This window comes from Myodes glareolus, chromosome 5, assembly GCF_982192425.1.
Source record: "Myodes glareolus chromosome 5, mMyoGla1.1, whole genome shotgun sequence".
Lineage (NCBI taxonomy): Eukaryota > Metazoa > Chordata > Mammalia > Rodentia > Cricetidae > Myodes > Myodes glareolus.
This window is the reverse complement of record NC_142030.1, coordinates 82,211,075-82,229,516: the sequence shown is the minus strand read 5'-3', so window position 1 is coordinate 82,229,516 and position 18,442 is coordinate 82,211,075. Positions and strand designations below refer to the sequence as shown.

At 34.0% G+C, this 18,442-nt stretch overlaps 1 non-coding gene across 1 annotated transcript; it reads right to left on the bottom strand.

The window, feature by feature from the left end:
• Window positions 1-18,049: 18,049 nt before the first annotated feature.
• LOC125398397 (U1 spliceosomal RNA) lies at window positions 18,050-18,210 on the bottom strand. The gene has a single exon (XR_007231379.1). It is a non-coding gene; the product is annotated as a U1 spliceosomal RNA (small nuclear RNA).
• Window positions 18,211-18,442: the final 232 nt, after the last annotated feature.

Below are 18,442 nucleotides of genomic sequence, written 5' to 3'. Positions count from 1 at the left end.
CTATGTTTTATAGATGTATATAAATATATTTTAGGTGGCTAGGTATTATTCAAATCGTTCAATGACTAACAGAATATGGCATTGAAATGTATTAAAAACTTAGGACTTTTCAAGACAATGAGACACATTTGGTCCTGGAAGCACCAATCTACTTAAAGAGGATTATGGCCATCAAAGAGGCTCCTTATGAAGATTGCCAGACATTTTGGGCAAGAAACTGGTCTTGCCTGGACTCTTTGATGCTATGCTGAATGAATTGGACGTGTAGAACCCGCAGAAAAGGGACTGCTGAAAATTCCAAAAGACAGAATGGTCCTTCAGAGTTTCTGCTTCATAAAAGGGTCTGCCAGACATTCTGCTAGATAAGGAACAAAGTGACTGACAAACTGCCAATAGAGGCAAAACAGTCTTTCAAATTTCCTGCTTCCTGAAAAAGTCTGCCGGATACTATGGGAAGCCTGAAGATGACTGACCCAATGTTACTGAAGAACTTTAGGTGACTCTCCAGGCAGCAAGTTGTCCGCCAATTCTCGAGTTTTGAAAGTAGCGTACAACGCATTCACTGTAAACTTAGGTAATTCATATCCTTCTGAATTCTTTGATGAAGTTGAAGAATAGATAGTTATATTTATAGTTTTCCTTAGTTATGATGCAAGACAAAGTAGATATAAATATGTAACTATAATTCTTGTTTGATATTTAGTTATATATAATTTTACAGTTTGCTATATGTAAATTTACTATATTTTGTTATACGTAATTTAAAAAGGTAAACCTTTGAAATAAAAAAAGACAGAAAAGAGGAGGTGATGTAGGATTACCCTCTGCGTGCTGTGAATATGCTTTATTGTTATTGGTTAAGAAATTGCTTTGGCCTGTGAATGGTCTGAATACAGCTAGGTGGGAAAACAAACTGAATGCTCGGAGGAAGTTGATGGAGTCAAGGAGATGCCAGGTAGCTACTAAAGGAGAAATATGACCTGGAAACTTACCAATAAACCATGAGCCTAGTAGTAAAATAAAATAATAGAAATGGGTTAATTTAAGTTTAAGAGTTAGTTAATAACCTATTGGCCAAGTAGTGTTGTAATTATTACAGTTTCTGTGTGATTATTTCAGGATGGGTGGCTGAGAAATAAAAATCAGGTCAGGCCTCTATCTACAATGTGTTACTATTATTTAAAAATAATTTTTATAAACATTTTTTTGATGAAAGCAAGCATATTCATACATATTGAAATCTCTTATTTTCTCTCTCTCTAGAGAGCACTGCAAAACTGGAAAACAATTGTACCAAATGCCTGTACTGACACCAAATATCAATAATTAAATTGTAATTGTAAACAAGTTACTTTGTATTGGTTTAAGATGTGACTGAATAGGAAATATGTTTCAAATATACACGTCATACAAAAATTGACATCAATTTTAAGAAATCTGAATAGGAAGGAAGGCAATAGATATCCCATATGAATGAAAGGCCACCAGGAAGCATGACTAGTCACAATTACATCAGATTCATTAGACATTAAGCCAAAGCAGGAAAGAAATAGAAGGTTATCACAATGCTTAGGTAAAATAATTTTCCAAATATCAATTGAATTAACAGGGTTTTCTAGAACTGTGTTGTTCAGCTTTTTGAAATGAGGTTATTTGCTAGGCTGCTGTTTACAAATGTCAGCATATCCAGGGTCATCCAGTGCACAGTGAGACCATCAAACTTTCCAATAAAGAAATATAAACACACACTGTCTAGCTCTAGTTTCATGAGGCCTTCTCTTCCTTAGATACTGTGAAAGTTTAGCTCTCTATAAAACAGAATTATAATAAACATAGGATGCTGAACTCAAGAAATGAGGTTATCCACAACTTAATACTCTTCATTTGTTTATAAATATCTAATTTTCTCAACTGGTTATAATTGCTCAAGTGTTCTTTTGTGTATCAGGGCCATCTCTGTTGGCAGAAAAGGTTAAGCTTACATCTACCAAAAAAAGCCACAAATGTAAAAAATAAATGGAGTGTATTTTAATATGGTAGTACATACATGTTTTTAAAGCATGGAAGCAGAAGAAGTCCTGAATGAATATGTGTTGTCAATATGAGCCAATAATACCAAGTATTAGACCTGTGGAGCAATGTCAAAGTCTCCCAACCTTTGGAAGCTTACAGAAGTTTGAATGTGAATGTTGGTAGTGTGGTCAAAATCTAGCCATCATAACTGTCATGTCAAATGTCTACAACCTGAAGACTGCTCTTTACATACTTCTCTTACAGAAGTTAGCTAAACCTTTCTTCTTAATCCAGTTGTACACCCTAAACCCTTTTTCATTTTTTAAGTTGTATGTAATAACCCTAACTTTTAATTCAGCTGTATGCAATAACCATTCCTACATGTTCAACTCTGTTAAAATTCACACTGAGATTCTATGCTGTTGATGTTTCTTCATCTCCTAGCCCAGACCTCTCAATTCAAAATTTTCACGTGTCTCTTGCCTTTTGTTATTATTTCCTTGTTACCCAGTCAAGTTCTTTCCTGAATTAGTGATGAATGTGGCATCCAAGCACTTGAGAAATTGGAACACGAGGATTCCATGATCAAAAGCAGTCTTTAGGGGGAAAGTAGTTAGACTTTGTCTCTAAAATATTAAATGCACATAAAATGAATGACAAATGACTTATTAAGAAAAAAAAATAATTATATATGCATGTATTTTGTATCAGGATACTTACATATACAAGAAAAGATTAAAAGAAAATAAGGAGGTTATATATTTCAATATACTAATAATAGGGAACATAATTTCTATATCAGAAATAAATAATTGATTTAAATATGAAATCAGAAAATAGTCAGCAAATTAAATTTCATGCATCATCAGATAGTCCCAAGAGGAGCCTAAAAAATCTAACTGTTTTACTATGGTAGTAGAAGGTATTTAACAAATGGATGTTTAACCATGAAAGATTATATGACATGTTATAAGACAAAGCACAAGAATTCTTTAAAAAGAAAATATTGACCATCTTTTTTTGAAAACAATCACATAAGATTAACCATCAGTCCATCAGTGACAATAAATATTTTGGACAGTTCAAAAGCATATGGGAATTATGATTTGTGTAAAACACAGAACGGGACAAAGAAGACAAGTAAAGTAAGAGATTTCTTGAAATAAATTAAAACAGAAAAAAACTCTAAGGTCTATGGTTACAGTGAAATATCATTTAGTAGAAAGTTATTAACAGGCAATATCTTTGTAAAAACTAAAAATATCTAAAATTATCAGCCCATCTCTGTATCATAAGTGGTTGGAAATTAAAGAAATAACAAACTTTAAATTATTAAATAGCAGGAAAGAAAGTTTAATATTAGAACATAAAATAGAAAAGTAAATCTAAAATGCAGTATGTGAATACAAAAGGAGGATGGTCTTTGAAAATAAGCAAAATTACTTATTCTTAGCTCAACAAATTAAAGACAAGCACAAGAATACTAAAGTGATGATAAAAAATTAAATGAAAAACTATTACTGTAACACTGTATTAAAACAAAGGGTGATTAAGGAGAATTATGAGAATCTACAGTTAAATTTAAAAATTTAGAAAAAACGTACAACTCTTAGATACGTGCACCATATGAAAAGTAAATAATGATATATGAATGCTCAAGAAAATTTTTGTGAGTTAAAGCTTCATATTTAATTTAACTTTTATCATAACTAAGGAAAACTATAGTTTTACCTAAATGTCTTTAAATTCATCAAAGACTCCAGAAGGATATAATATTACCTAAGTAAACAAGAAGTACATTGTATTCTACTTCCAAAACTCTAGAATTGACAGAGACATCTTGCTGCCTGGAGAGCAATTCAAAGTTCTTCTATAGTGTTGGGGCATCCTTCTTCAGCCTTCAGGCCCACAACTTCTGGCATCTTTTCTATGAAGCAAAGAATTTGAAAGACTGATTCCCCTGTATTGGCAGTGTATAAGTCACTTATGTCTGTGTCCTGCAGAATTTCTGACATACCCTCTTATGAAACAGGAACCCTGAAGGACTATTTCACTTTCTTTTGGCAAGTTCAGCAGTCATTTTTCTGTGGGTCTTGCATGTACCATTTATATAATATACCATCAAGCAGTCCACACAAAAGCAGTTTCTTGACCACGTGGCTAGTAAAGTCCATAAGGAGCCTCTTAATGCCCATCATCCTCTGAAGTAATTGGTGCTGCCAAAAGCAGACATGTCTCACTGTCAGGAAAAGTCTGAGTTCCTTAAACATTTTAAATGCCATATTCTGTAGGTATTTGAAGTGCTGAAAATTATGTATTTTACTGAAATATATATCTGTATATTCAGACAATTTAACTAACATAACTAGAGCTTGACTAATAAATGTCCTTTTATTAATCCAAAATTTTAAATATACATTATATTTCTAAATGAACTGTATAAGCATAATAACTTAAGCAAGATTAGAAATATACATATAACAAAATTAGCCTTAAAAATGTAAACCAAAGTCCATGCCAATGTAAAGTATTCATTTCTATATCACATTCCCCTAATTTTTTTATTTATGTTTAATCTTTTTTATTTTTCTATTCAAAAATTTACACTTCCTCCCCTCCTCCCATTCCCCTCCCGCTCCCCCACTCCCCCTCCTTCTTCCCCCTCACTCCTTAAGAGAGAGCAGGGTACCCTGCCCTGTGGGAAGTCCAAGGCCCTCCCCCTCCTTTCAGGCCTAGGAAGGTGTGCATCCAAATAGACTAGGGTTCCAACAAGTCAGTACACACAGTAGAAATAGGTCCTAGTGCCATTATTGATGTCTTCTCAGTCTGCCCCCATTGACAGCCACATTCACAGAGTTCGGTTTGATGGCATGCTCCTTCAGTACGGGTCCAGCTGGAATTGTTGAGCTCCCATTAGATCAGGCACACTGTCTCAGTGGGTGGACCAACCCCTCATGGTCCTAACTTCCTTGGTCAAATTCTCCTTCCCTCTGCTCTTCAACTAGGCCTTGGGAGCTCAGTCCATTGCTCTGATGTGGGTCTCTGTCTCTATCTCCATCTGTCGCTGGACGAAGATTCTATGGTGTTATTCGAGATAATCATCAGTGTGATCGTGGAGCAAGGACAGTTCAGGTACCCTCTCCTCTGTTGCACAAGGACCTAGCTTGGGACATTCCCCAGTGGACACCTGGGATCCCCTTTAGAGCCAAGTCTCTTGCCAATCCTAAAATGGCTCCTTTAATGTAGATGTCTTCTTCCCTGCTCTTATAATCGCCCTTCCTCCTTCTCCACCCTTCCACTTCCCCAAGCTCTCCCCAAATTTTCCCTTCTCCCTTCTCGTTTCCCCTCTCCTCTTTTCACATCCCTATCCCTATCCCCACCCCCATGCTCCCAACTTTTGCCTGCCCATCTTGTTTGCTTCCAATTTCCAGGAGGATCAATATATGTTTTTCTTTGAGTTCACCTTGTTATTTGGCTTCTCTAAGCTTGTGAACTACATGCTCAATGTCCTTTGTTTATGGCTAGAGTCCACTAATGAGTGAGTACATACCATATTCATCTTTTTGGGTCTGGGTTATCTCACTCAGGATAGTGTTTTCTATTTCCATCCATTTGCGTGAAAAATTCAAGATGTCATTGTTTTTTTACCTCTGAGTAGTACTCTAATATGTATATATTCCACACTTTCTTTATCCATTCTTCCATAGAGGGGCATATAGGTTGTTTCCAGTTTGTGGCTATTACAAATAATGCTGCTATGAACATGGTTGAACAAATGCTGTTGTAGTATGTGAAGATAAATTTTTAAAAACTGAATTCGACATTGAATGAAAGTTTAACATGATTAGCTGACATTTATGCTAAAAACTAAGTGTGATCTGATGTATGCATATCAATAATCTTAATAGAACACATCAAACAATACATAGTAACATTATAAGTGCAGAATTAGCTTTTGATTCAAATTAACATGTCATCACAATGAAAAGAAATCTAAAATAAGCAGGTATAAATTAATGGAAATTAATGCAAAAATTTTATATAATAGTAGTAATGACAGATGAATATGGCAGTGATAAAATTGCTGTTGTCTAAGATGTGGAGCTATAAAAAGTCTTCATCATCACCATCTTTAATTTTGCAGATTACTGGAATTCATACCTTAAATAATCAAGGAAGAAAAAGAAAGAAAATCCATATTAGAACTGCAGAAATCAGATAATCATGCTTGGAAAAGATATGTTCTTATATTTAAGAAGCTTTCATTCTTGGAAGATCCTACAAAAACAAGAAACAAAACAAAAGCTTGTGATCTAGAGAGCTAGCCCAACAGTCAAGAGGACATATTGACTCTTACAGAGAACAAAATGTTGATTCCTAGCATTCTTATTGGACAGTTCACAACTGTATGCAACCCAAGTGACAATGTCTGTGAAACCCCTTTCTGGTTGAAGTGAGTCATGATTCTCATGTGTAGAGACAATCACATAGAGAGACACAAATAAAAGTCAAAAAGTAATTAAAATGTAAAAACCTAGGACTAATAAATGAATTCTACAATATAAGTTTACAAAAATCAGAGATAACAATAGAGCTCAGTGACAAAATAATGACCTAGCCAGTTTAAGCTGCAAAGATCAATCTCTAGAAAAACAAAATGAAAAAAATGTCAGTGGAGTATCATGATTTCTATATACAATGAGAACATGAGTAATATATTTCTATTACTCTCGTCAAAGTTATCTGTATGTCAATAAAATAATTTTATGAGTAAAATTACTAAATAAAATATCTATAAATGACCATAAACTAAACACTCACAAATCTTTAAAAAGTACTCTAAAATATTGGTGAAATTAATTTAGTAGCATGCACATACAATGCACATACAGAAATTGAAAGACATTCTATGGACTAATTTGAAAAGTGAGTGAGGTTAAATAGTTCATACTACCAGCAGCTACCAATACAACCCAATTCAAATCAAGATAGTATGTCTTTCTTCATATAATTATAAAAACAAGTCTAAAGTCCACATGGACTTACACAAAATAAATAAATAAATAAATAAATCATAACAACCAAATTCATTTTGATTTCAGAAAGTAAGGTAGGAAGCTTTAATGCCTGAATTCAAAAAAGTAAAACTTAAAATGTGCTAAAACTGTTTAATATTGTCAGAAAATAAATATATAAGGCAATGATACAATACAGTCTGGATGGACAACTGCTAGTAACGATATCACTGACTTTCAAAAGTTGGTAATGACATGACTAGGGAAAATATACGACTTTCAGTAACTTGAACTAAACAAATTTTAAGCCACACTCTGTAGCACTATGGTCCAGGGAACCCAGTGGGATGGAGAATACTTTATGCTACAGCATACAGAAAAAGTAAAATTAGACTTTCTATCAGACTAACTCTAATAATATCAGCCAGAAATCATGCTTATATCTGAAGTTATGTTTCCACTAAAGAAAAAATTGGAGTCTGTGATCTCAGCTGTGACTAGAAAACCATGCTGATGTCCATGATCAATGCTGATGCTTGTTGTTATGGTCAAGGCATCTTCATTTGCAGTGGTATTGATCATTGTATATCCATAATTGAGAATGAAAGACCTTAAAGGTTTCTGTGACAATCCCCTGCAAAAAGAAACAGTGCAGACAGGAAGCTATTTAAGAGAGCTCTTTACAATTTTGAGAAAGATGCTGAAGTAAAACTCTTTATAGTTTGGGGTTTCTGGAAGGTTGTGGGGGACACTCAGTTTTCTTAAAGGATTTGATCACTTGGAGTTGGACCATGCTCCAAAGAGTGTAGGTGCAACACAAATTGGACTTGGAGTTTTTGTTTGCTTGTTTGTTTATTTGTTTGAGGAGTAAGTCACAGGAGTGAGAAGGTGGACCTAGAAGGCCTAGGAAGTGAGTGCGATCAAGGGGAACTGCATGAAAATCCCAAACAATTAATAAAAATATTATGTTGTGATAATTAAGATTAAAATAGAATGAAAGTTCAAAGATGAGACAGAGAAGTTCTAGAAGAGGAGGTGCATTTGTTTAGCAAAATGCAATGAGAAAGTCAATAATTAATGGTGTTCCATTAAACCAAAAGTTTCCATATAGAAAGAGAAAATTATTAGAGATAAAAAGATAACCTCTGAAATGAAAGAAATGTCTGCCTTCTTTACAACTGATCATAGCCATTATACACAAGGAATTTTACTAAACATAAAAATAAAACACATAATTCAATTAAAATAGATGGTAGATCTAAATTATATTTCTGCAAGGCAGATATACCAACAAACAAAATATATGGGAAAAAATACTTAATATTGCTAGTGAAAAATATGTGAAAAAATATACTGAAATATGGTTTTTATCAAATATTAAATGTAGCACTTGATAACAAGTACACGGAGAAAGTATAGATTATAAACTATAGTTTGGGATGAAAACTGAACAGATATTATGAAATAAAGTAAGAGGTTTTCTCAAACATGTAAAAACAGAACTATCATCTGATTCAACAATCCTACCACTGTGAAATGGGGCTCATATGTCTGGGAAATGTGACATTATCATGGTAGTAGTAGGTATAAAAACCAAAAATTGGTAACAGTCTACATCTCCTCCAAGTAGTGAATGTTAAAAATCAATATAAAAGGATGCCTTTATACTATCAATAACAGTAAGAAATTGTCATTTGTTTATGATGGATGGAAACAGTGATTGTCACTTTAGGTAAAGTTCTGCATGCATGCAAAGTATATGATTTGTGAATTATAGTGATTTGCCACTGTCAGTTTAGCAGCTGCCAATAAATTTACTGAAATTTTAATTATTTTCTGCAACCCCACAGCCTTCAGTCAGTGGCCCACCTGCCATTTATCCCACTGCCTGGTAGGGTCACTGTACCCACAGCCCCAGCTCTGCTTTGAATGCAGTACACAGGCTTAAATTATCTCTATCAATCTATTTATCAATAAGATTTGAAAGCAAAAATTTGGGGTAAAAACCTACTAAATCACAGAAGCTGAATAACATCTAGCTGACCTGTTTTTTGTTGTTGTTTTGTTTTGTTTTGTTTTGGCCCAAAACACAAGAGACCCATCTCTTTCATTGCCCCAGAACCAAGAGTGCTCAAACCCTAGTTCCCACCTTTTCCTTCCTGTACACCTTCTTCATCCATATTGATGACTTCTCTATGGTCAATTCCAGTCAGTAAGTCACTGGCTCAGTCACCTGATTCTAGGTATAACTTTTTTGGCCAGTGTCAGGAGTGTCAGAGTATGATCAAAATATCACACAATATTATGAATCCTGAAGTCAATCAAAGTTGGGAGTGTAAGAGTGACTATTTGAGCTTGAAGAAAGCACAGGTGTAATAACTGAAGAGAGCTAGATCTACATGAACTAAGCAAAAATTATAAAGCACGTGGTAGTGTGTTACCAGCATAGGACTTATATTGTGGATAATTTAGCATTTCCAAGCACTAGAAGAGACTTTGGATATTTTTGTAGAAAGATGTGATCAATTAAAAAAAGATGAGTGTATTATACCAGATTCAGATTTGTAAGTCCTCAAAAGAACAGTTTTCAGCATGCATATGCATAATTTCAATGTAATTATGTATTTGTTAAAATAAGTTTAAGTAGGTACCTTGTACATATAAGTATAACAGAAAGGTTGCATATGGTCTTGCTAATTCTCATGATAAGTTCTTTTCTATTTGATTTAGAGCATTAAGTAAGTAATAATCTAATAAAAATTCTATACATAAACTGAATGCTGACAATACATTTTAATCCCCTGGTATTGTTGTTTTTATTTCTTTTTCTAATCTCTGTCCACTGAATCTGAATAAATTATATTAAGCAATTTACTTTTAGTAAAATGAATTAACTCCTCAAAAATTAAATTTGTCCTTCAGATAGATAAGCTTATTGTCAGCAGAATAGTCTATAATTAAAATATTAAATAGGTTAAAATGTATGTCAATACATGAATGAGCACATCCAGATCTGCATACATATATTCATTATTTCATAGCATGCATCATCTCTTTACAACTTGATATTCAATTTATAGCTGTATTTACAGGATTGCCACATCAGAATTTTACTTGAAAGTATGGTAGTATAGTTTAATATTAATCTAGATGAATAAAAGAATTATGTCCTTATTATGGAAAATTAGCTTGTTATTTAAAAGTATGTCTTTTTCTCTGAAATAAAACTAAAGGGGAAAGACAGATTTTATGATGTCTTTTACTAATAGAGACAATATGTGAATATCACAAAATGTTGATTAGTTTAATTTGTATGAATTAGAGATGTAGCTAAATGACACATCTATGTAATTAGGCTAATTCTATTATTTTAATTGAACATATTTAGCTAAAATAATACAATTTGGGAATTGTCTTTGCTATATCAACTATATCTTATTAACAATTATCAAAGCAAACATTTTAACTATAAAGATGTAATGACTTCATTAATATTCATAATTCGTCACACACTAAGCAAGAGAAATATGATTGTAAGCATTTTCCAAGAACAAAGTTCACAAATAGTAATTCACAGTTTGTGTTGCTTTTCTGTATTTTCAGTTCAGTAAAGTAAGCTGTTTTTTCTTCTCTTACATAATGAATATATGATATTTTACAAGGATATTTGAAATAATTTTTCATAGTTTTTCTACTCTCTCATATATGTAGATTTTTTAAAGATTTAATCATTTATTTGCTCCTTATAGAGAGTTATTATTGCCTCAAATCAGATGCAGAATACTTACTTTCAGAAAATACAGTCTATATTTCTTTGCAATATATTTTGATATTTTTCTTTGGCTTTTTTCAGTCATTTGTCCAAAAGTTTAGCATATTCTGTAGCTTTCTCTTTTATCTTAATTCATTGTATTTTTTCAGAGCAATATGTGGGCATTTGTATTATAGGACACATGGTGTAACATAATACTGTATCTTGGTTGCTTTGTTCCTGAGCTTTGTAACTTTATATAAGAGATTTCTGACATTATATTGACAGATGTCATCACCTTTATAGAGTCTGAGGAATATTTAGACTCTGCAAATTTTTCTGACCCCAACCTTCAGAAATAGAAGTATTTGTCAATCCAGGAATATACCCTTTTCTCTTTTATAATGACCTTATTGAGAACACGCAGATTGTCATTCACAATGCATCTAAGAACAGTCTTGCTCTTCCTCATTTCACATCTCCTTGTCCTATAATAAGAATGTCCCTTACTCCACTATGATGATCTGCACAATTTATCGCTCACTGTGTTCACTGGAAAGCCATGTTTGTGATCATTTAACCCCTTTTTCTCTTCACACCAAGCATCAGCAATTACTTTTGCCAGTATGTGCATCTTATATAAAATATAAAGTGTTCATTCACCTTCGACATCAGAGAGTTTTTGACAGGTAACTGGAAAGAAAATATTCAGCTTCATCTTGACACAAATGATAGCCTAGGAATGACAGTATATGGAAATTTATAAGCATTTTAAAGAAAATTCATGGACTAATAAGATGGTACCAAGAATCAAGATATTTGCTGGTAAGCCAGACATTTAAAGTTCAATTCCTGTTATTCACATAGGGAAAGAAAAAAATGAGTTCTTAAAGTTGTCATCTGACCTAAAGAACTAACTGTGAAATGTATTCACAGGTGCACAAACATTCACTTAATCACACACACCTACATAACATGAGAGACAGTGAGGGAGAGAAAAGAGGAAAGATAAAGAAAGGGAATGAATAAATAAATAGTAAAGACACATATGTTGGATAAAACAAAAATGTTGATACATAAAACATTTTATTTCATCTTTTAAAATGTTTAATGTAATGTTAAATTACTGATGCATCCTCTATACAGTTTCTACTCTCTCTTTCTCTCTTTCTCTCTCTCTCTCTCTCTCTCTCTCTATATATATATATATATATATATATATGTGTGTGTGTGTGTGTGTGTGTGTGTGTGTGGGTGGGTGTGGGTGTGTGTGTGTGTGTGTGTGTGTGGTGGGGGGTGTGGGTGGGTGTGGGTGTGTGTGTTCATATCATCTCTCATTATAATGATATTGGAGTAATGAAAATATTGAAAGTTCAATGGAAAACTATGAAGTGGTTTGTGAAGATCTTTTCCCATTCAGTAGGCTGCTTTTTTGTCTTAATGACTGTGTCCATTAATTTACAGAAGCGTCTCACTTTCAGGAAATCACATTTATTTATTGTTTTTCTCAATGTAATGCTATTGGTGCTATATTTAAGACGTGCCCCTGTGTCTATGCATTGAAGGCTACTTCCCACTTTCTCTTCTATCAGGTTCAGTGTGGTCGGATTTATATTGAGGTCTTTGATTCATTTGAACTTGAGTTTTGAATAGATATGGATTTATTTGCATTCTTTTAGATATTGACATCCAGTTATGCCAGCACCATTTGTTGAAGTTGCTTTCTCTTTTTCCATTGTATAATTTTAGCTTCTTTGTCAAAAAATCAGGAGGTCATAGGTGTGTGGATTAATATTTGAGTCATCAATTTGATTTCATTGGTCAACTTCTCTGTTTTCTGCTAATACCAAGGTGTTTTCATTTCTGTAGCTCTGTAAAAGAGCTTGATGTCAGGGATGGGGATGCCTCCAGAAGTTGCTTTATTTTACAGAATTGTTTTTACTATCCTGGATTTTCTTGATTGAGAGAGACATTATGGGGCTAGAAAGAAATCTGGCACTGGAGAAATTTCCAGGAATCCACAAGGATTTCCGCAACTAAGATCCTAAGCAGTAGCAGAGAGGGTGCCTGAAATGGCCTTGTCCTGTAGTCAGATTGATGACTTTTTAAACATTACCATAGAAATTTCATATAGCAACTGATGGAAGCAGAGGAAGAGATCCACAGCAGAGCACTCCAGTTGAAGAGAGGGAAGAGTGATAATACGAGCAAAGAAGTTAAGACCATGATGCTGATACCCACTGAAACAGCTTACCGGAGCTAACGGGAGTTCACTAACTCTGGCCTGACAGAAAAATAATAGCATAGTACCAAACTAGGCCCTCTGAGTGTGGGTAAGAGTTGTATGGCTGGGGTAGAATCTGGGGTCACTTGCAGCGAGAACAGGATTTATCTATATTACTTGTACTGACTTTTTGGAACCCATTCTCTTTGAAGGTATACCTTGCTCAACCTAGATATAGTTGGGGATGGCCTGGGTTATGCCTCAAACACTCTGCTAGACTTGTTGACTCCCCATGGAGAGTCTTACCTTCTCTGAGAAGGAGGTGGGAGTTGGAGGGAAGGTGAAGGGAAATGAAGGAGGGCAAAGAGTGGGAACTGGGATTAATATATAAAAATGAGAAAAATGTTTTTTAAATAAAAAAATGCAAATAAGATCAAAGCAAATATATTCACCTCATCTTGTGAATGTTTCTAGCTTTAACACCATTGTGATATTTTTCTCCACTTTTCAGAAATAATAAAATTTTGTTGTATATCAGGAACTACTATGAAATCACAGAATTTTTTAGAATAAATTGTAAAAGTTGTGAATCCATAGCCAATGCAGACTTGTAAAGAGACCTCCAGATTTACAAACATTATAATTTTATATAGAGAATAAATTTGAAGTCTGAAGATTATCAAATTACAAGAGATGGCTGTTGAGCAAGCCTTTTACCACAGAAGGGAAAATTGTATGAAACATTAGTCAGAGCTAATCTTCAAGGTGATTCTAACAGAACTTGCAAATTTACATATCTTCAATTAACTTTATATTTTAAGGAAAAGATATTGATACTGGAGATTATCATCTGAAAATGATTAATCCCTAGTAGTTTGATGAAATTTTATTGGGTAGCTTGACAAATAATTAAGATTTGCTACAGAAATATGCTAATTTTATAACATGTTTTGTAGTGTTATGAAGTACAATGTTCAGGAGAATTACAAACACATCAGAGTCTTTGAGAAAAGTAGAAAGTAAATGACTTTTGACAAAAGCAAATGTCTATTTTGTAGTAAACCCAAGGATTTTTAATTAGCAAGGAAACAGATTTGAGAAAACTTATATTAACTTTAGACAATTGTGCAGAGATTCGGGGACACATAAAGAAGACCTTGGTTGTGGTACGATCTGGCGGGCTGATTTGATAGACTTATGAAATAAAGAATATTTGATTAGAAAGAAACACGAATAAAACCACTGTGTTTAAAATGTTAGAGGAAAAACTTTTTATGTAAATTATGTTTGGAATAAGGAATGACAATATAAAATCAGTAATATATTGTTGTGAGGGCCTGATGAACAGAGGTTTCAGTTTACCATGGCCTGGCAACTTATTCATTGGTCAGCAACATGGAGGACTCCCTGTCACTTTCAAGGGGCTTCCTGTTCTCTGCTTGACCTTTTTCTGGATAATGTCCATAAGCCCACATGTCCGAATTTTCCCTAGTGTTACCCTAGTGTTACCCTAGTGACATAGTCCCCTACAGAAGTTTTACCTCTGCAGACAATACAATAATTAGACTTGTCTTGTACTAGAAGCCTTATGATAGGAATATGTTGTTTAATGAAAATTAGGTCATGTTTATATCTCCCCTCACTCTGGAATAAAGTTGAGCTGTCTCACTGAAACTGTATCTCAGAATGATATGGGATTCCCATCTGTATGTTGTGAGTATCATTGGTTAATAAAGGAATTGCTTTGGGCCTTTAGCAGAGCTAACGGGGAATAGTGGTAGGCAGGGAAAACTAAACTGAATGCAGGGATGAAAGAAGGGCAGAGTCAGGAGAAGCCATGTAACCCTGCTGGAGCCAGAAGGAACTTTAGTTGGTAAGTCACAGCCACGTGGTAATACACAGATTAATAGAAATGGGTTAAATTAATATGTAAGAGGTAGCCAATGAGAATTTAGAGCTAAGGGGCCAAGCATCAATCTAATTAATACAGTTTTTGTGTGATTATTTTGGAGCTGAGCAGGCAGGAACCAACAAGCGGCCTCCTTCCAACACCAGAAGGCTATTTCCATGATGTTCATAGGCCATACAAAGCTGTGACCATATGTGCCACTTTGTCCTCACAGACTGGTAACTTTTTCCATGAGGGAAAAGAGGACACCATAATATACATGTGACATTTTGAAATTACCATCTGGAAGAAGATAAAAACTTGAGAGTGTAAAAGGGTTTTCTAGATAACAGTATTTTCATCAGGGCTGCAATTTTAAAATAAGGTCTTTGGAGTATGATGCACCGGACGTTGACAGGAAATCACAGTTTTTCTAAAAGTGGTTCATTATATTTGGCAAATAGTACATTTCTGACAAACCCAGGCATTGTTAAATAGTGAACTGTTTAGAATGCGTAGTTGTGTTGCTTGCAGAGTGGAAGAAGTTTACCAAAGGAGAATAATTGTGTTGTGAGTTATAAAGTAGTGTTTCACCAAGGTTTCACTTTTGGCACAGCACAGAAGTAATATTATCTGTATAGCCTATTGGAAAAAATTACAGGACTATTTAGGGAAAAAATATCCTTTACATTTTTTGTACCATGAAAAAGAAAGTGTATATTCTTATATTAAAAAGACACGTTGAAATTATATGTCCTGCTGTGAGCACAATATATTTTGTGCCTGGTATATACCTCTCGAGTAACTCAATGATAGCCTTCTGTAATCTTTCACAAATATTTGAGATATCTATGCATGTGTGGTAATCTAGGTTACTGGTTTATATCATGACCCCCGATAGCTTTGAGAGTTGTTTCTCATGAAACCTAAATATGACTGTTAATTATTAGAAGCTGAAATTTTTAAAGATAAAGTTCACTCTAAATCCCCATATTGTGGCAAAGACTATGGTGATCTATTCAGTTGTATCTATTATTTATTTTCAACAAAACAATAGGATTTTATTAAATTATTAAACAGAAGCATAGAGATACTGCTGGCTTTGTGTCTAATTTAGAGAGCTTAAATAATCTACATATGAAACTACAGTGAAAGGAAGGTATGGAGGTTTCAGCAATCAGTGAAATAAACACCTGAGAAGGATCACAAGAAACAGTCATCTGTGGGATTGACAACTGGGTTGTAGATAAAAGAATATAGTTTAATAGAAGGTCAAGTTTTTTTTCCTATATTTTTTTTATTTTATTAAGTTATAAAAGTTTCCATTTCCGCCCCTCCTCCCAACACCCTCCCACTCCCCTCCTCCCTCTCCTCCTCCCTCTCCATCCCTAAGAGCAGTCAGAGTTTCCTGCCCTGTGGGAAGTTCAAGTTCCTCCCCCCTCCCTCCAGGTCCAGGGAAGGTGAGAATCCAAACAGACTGGATCGCCAAAATCCAGTATATGCAGAGGAAGCAAGTCCCAGTGTCATTGTCAATGGCCTTTCAGAAGGGCTCCGGGCCAGCCACATTCAGAGAATCTGGTTGGATTGCGTCCTCGTTCAGTCCCAGTCCAACTGGCCTTGGTGAACTCTCATTATATCAGTCCCCTTGTATCAGTGGGTGCTCGCATCCCTCGCAGTCCTGATTTTTTTTTCATTTTCTTTTTTAAAGATTGGATTTGGTTTATTTTGTTTAGAATACAAAGCAAATTGCAAAACATTTGAAAATCAAGTAATTTTTTTGACAGAAACAGGAAATTGAGCAGAGTATTAAGAACTTAGAACATGGTGGGGATAACTAAGTGACATATGAAATAATGCTATGGAATATTAAAATTTTTATTGCAGGAATAATAGTAAATATTTACTTCTATTATACTATATGGTTGGATGTAGATGGAAAATGTTAGATAAATGTAAGTGTGTGTAAATTCTTCTGATTATTCACTTTTCAACAGGATTTCCAAGAATGAAGTCCTGGAAAGACAATAATAAATGTATTTTTAAGATTGGAATTTTAATATAGGGAACTAGAAAGACAACAATAACAGAAAATTGGTGGGAAAGTGCCATCATTAGTTATAGGAAAAAGAAAAGATCACCAAATCTGATTTAGAAAATCACAAAAAAAGAAGAGCTGTTGTTCATTTTACATTGATATTATGGAAGTGAAAAAGTATGGAGTAAGACATCATTATAAGAAACTAAAATATTTTGATTATAAAATAAACCTGACAATATAATTTTCAAAAGATTACAAAATATAATTGTTTTAAAAATTCAGAGAAAGATAAATAACATTTTAGATATAGTATCCAAAAGGATGCTTAAATTATGAGAAAAATATGCAGAAAGAAAAATATCATTTATTTATATCAACATTATGTCTTTAATCAGATGGATAAATCCACAAAAGTGATTCAAATAGATAGGGAGAGAATTTTAACTCGTCTTAGATGAAGTTCAGTATAAAGTTCGTGTCCTTTCTCGCTAATCTATCAAATAATAACTTATACATATGTACATATATACATGAGTTAGTTATATCTTTGTCTTTCCTCCAAGACTCAAGGGAAATAAAAAGAAAAAATTCTCTCTCGGTATGTCATGCTCCTTTTTTCTTCCCACTGTTCTACTACATGCAGATTCCCGAAATTTGAACATTTTTGTCTCTGTTATCGACTACTTATAAATCATCTTCTAGGTGTTTGCCAAATATTTACTGATATCATACAGTAGTAACAGTGGTGAGAATCAAATGGTAGACAAAGGAGAGCCCTCTTTGACAAGAAGAGCATGAATCCCTGTGGAAGAACTCCATACCAGGCTAGAACATTTTAAACTAAGAAAACTGCAAAGGTATGATGTGTTGAGTAGATAGATTGTAGTGTGTCAACACTGTCTCCTAGAGGCTTTCCAGGATAAATTGGGGGTTGCTAATGCAAACCTGCGGATTTCATTATGATTAACACACTACCTCGTTGAACCATTTTTGAAATACACTCTACTCTGTGGGAACATTGCCTGACCTCAGGGAAGAGAAACATGACCTGGAGAAATGTTTAAATGTTAAAATTTATGCTTGTATTGAACCTTTCTGTTATTTAATTTTCTTAATTTCTACAGTGTAATGAACACAGTCTCCCACTACCACAGATTATGCAGTCGAGTTTCCCACATTTGGGGAAATTGCAGGGGTCAGCACATCTGGAGGGCAATAGATAAGCATGGCCCTGGATAAAGCACCTTTGTGATCATGGGATCTCCCCTGCCAGGAAAGTATTATATGAAAACAAACCTTAATAATGAAAACCAAGAACTGTATATGTTTTTTCTCTAGTCTCACATTGATAATCTTTGCTTAGGGTTCTACATGGCTTATGATTATATAATTTGATTAGGAATAGCTCTTCAATAATAAATAATGGAGATTAGTTCATAAATAGAATTCCTAAGAAGAGTCCATCAATTAACATTCAGTGTAAAGTTTTATCACAGGAGAATCACAGCAAAAA